Source organism: Gorilla gorilla, chromosome 21 (assembly GCF_029281585.2).
Source record: "Gorilla gorilla gorilla isolate KB3781 chromosome 21, NHGRI_mGorGor1-v2.1_pri, whole genome shotgun sequence".
NCBI classification, from domain to species: domain Eukaryota; kingdom Metazoa; phylum Chordata; class Mammalia; order Primates; family Hominidae; genus Gorilla; species Gorilla gorilla.
In genome coordinates, this window is record NC_073245.2 from 16,138,551 (window position 1) to 16,141,164 (window position 2,614).

Sequence of the window (2,614 nt, forward strand, 5' to 3'; positions counted from 1 at the left end):
AGAGGGAGAGGGAGGAGCTGGAGGAGCTGGAGGAGGTTAGGGGCTGAGGGAGTGAGTGAGTGAAGCGGTCGCGAGGGAGGGAAGGGAAAGGAAAGGGGGGATCACGTGGGGGCGCGCGCAAGCACCGGGAGCGCGCTCGGAGACGAGTGGAACTGGATCGGGTTTGCTGTCAGCGGCGTGAGCTTCGGCCGCCATTTTACAACAGCTCCACTCGCGCCAGACACGGAGCAGCGAGCACGCCTTTCTTGCAACCTGGTACCATCGGACAGGATTCCTCCCCCTCAGCCCAACGGGGAGATCTCTGGAAACATGGCTACAGAACATGTTAATGGAAATGATACTGAAGAGCCCATGGATACTACTTCTGCAGTTAACCCATTCAGAAAATTTTCAGACATTGCTTGATGCTGGTTTATCACAGAAAGTTGCTGAAAAACTAGATGAAGTTTACGTTGCAGGGCTAGTTGCACATAGTCATTTAGATGAAAGAGCTATTGAAGCTTTGAAAGAATTCAATGAAGACGGTGCATTGGCAGTTCTTCAACAGTTAAAGACAGTGATCTCTCTCGTGTTCACAACAAAAGTGCCTTTTTATGTGGAGTCATGAAGCTTTATAGGCAGAGAGAAAAACAAGGGACCAACGTAGCAGATTCTAGTAAAGGACCAGATGAGGCAAAAATTAAGGCACTCTTGGAAAGAGCAGGCTACACACTTGATGTGACCACTGGACAGAGGAAGTATGGAGGACCACCTCCAGATTCCGTTTATTCAGGTCAGCAGACTTCTGTTGGCACTGAGATATTTGTGGGAAAGATCCCAAGAGATCTATTTGAGAAAGCTGGTCCTATATGGGATCTTCGTCTAATGATGGATCCACTCACTGGTCTCAATAGAGGTTATGTGTTTGTCACTTTTTGTACAAAAGAAGCAGCTCAGGAGGCTGTTAAAACTGTATAATAATCATGAAATTCGTTCTGGAAAACGCATTGGTGTCTGCATCTCAGTTGCCAACAATAGGCTTTTTGTGGGCTCTATTCCTAAGAGTAAAACCAAGGAACAGATTCTTGAAGAATTTAGCAAAAGTAGCAGAGGGTCTTACAGACGTCATTTTATACCACCAACCGGATGACAAGAAAAAAAACAGGCTTTTGCTTTCTTGAATATGAAGATCACAAAACAGCTGCCCAGGCAAGGCGTAGGTTAATGAGTGGTAAAGTCAAGGTCTGGGGGAATGTTGGAACTGTTGAATGGGCTGACCCTATGGAAGATCCTGATCCTGAGGTTACGGCAAAGGTAAAAGTGCTGTTTGTACGCAACCTTGCCAATACTGTAACGGAAGAGATTTTAGAAAAGGCATTTAGTCAGTTTGGGAAACTGGAATGAGTGAAGAAGTTAAAAGATTATCCATTCATTCATTTTGATGAGTGAGATGGTGCTGTCAAGGCTATGGAAGAAATGAATGGTAAAGACTTGGAGGGAGAAAATATTGAAATTGTTTTTGCCAAGCCACCAAATCAGAAAAGGAAAGAAAAAAGCTCAGAGGCAAGCAGCAAAAAATCAAATGTATGACAATTACTACTATTATGGTCCACCTTATATGCCCCCTCCAACAAGAGATCGAGGGCGTGGAGGTAGAGGTGGTTATGGATATCCTCCAGATTATTATGGATATGAAGATTATTATGATTATTATGGCTATGATTACCATAACTATCGTGGTGGATATGAAGATCCATACTATGGTTATGAAGATTTTCAAGTTGGAGCTAGAGGAAGGGGTGGTAGAGGAGCAAGGGGTGCTGCTCCATCCAGAGGTTGTGGGGCTGCTCCTCCCCGTGGTAGAGCCGGTTATTCACAGAGAGGAGGTCCTGGATCAGCAAGAGGCGTTCGAGGTGCGAGAGGAGGTGCCCAACAACAAAGAGGCCGCGGGCAGGGAAAAGGGGTCGAGGCCAGTCCTGACCTGTTACAATGAAGACTGACTTGCTATGTGGGATTACACCAGAAGCTTGCAATGGAGTAATGGCAAGGAAATCAAGCAACCTTAAATATCTCGGCTGTATAGGAGCATATTCTATTGCAGAAGACCTTCCTATGAAGATCATGGAATCAAATATGGGACATTGAACTAATACTTGGACTTTGATATGAATTTCTTTAACAATTTTCTCTGCAGTGCAAGTTATTAAACTAAAGCTACCCTATTTTCAAAATGTGTTCCAACAGAAATCCTTCATAACTCCTAGCATGGTATCTTAATAAAGAATAAAGTTCTTTAAAAAAAAAAATTGGTAAGTGGGACCAAATTAAGAGCTCCTGCACAGCAAAAGAAATTATCAACAGAATAAGCAGAAAACCTGCAGAATGGCAGAAAAATTTGCAAACTATGCATCTGACAAAGGACTATTACCCAGAATTTATAAGTAACTTAAATAAAGCAACAAGAAAAAAAAAAACTGCATTAGAAAGTAGGCAAAAGACATGAAGAGACACTTCTCAAAAGAAGATATATAAGCAGCCAATTAACATAAAAATTCAACCTCACTAATCATCAGAGAAATGCAAATCAAAACCACAGTGAGATAACCATCTCACACTAGTTAGAATGGCTGTTATT

The 2,614-nt window shown here is 42.8% G+C and overlaps 1 pseudogene; it reads left to right on the forward strand.

Annotated features, from left to right (window-relative positions):
* The first annotated feature begins 248 nt into the window (after positions 1–248).
* Positions 249–2,285, forward strand: LOC101148694 (heterogeneous nuclear ribonucleoprotein Q-like; annotated as a pseudogene).
* The last annotated feature ends 329 nt before the right edge of the window (positions 2,286–2,614 follow it).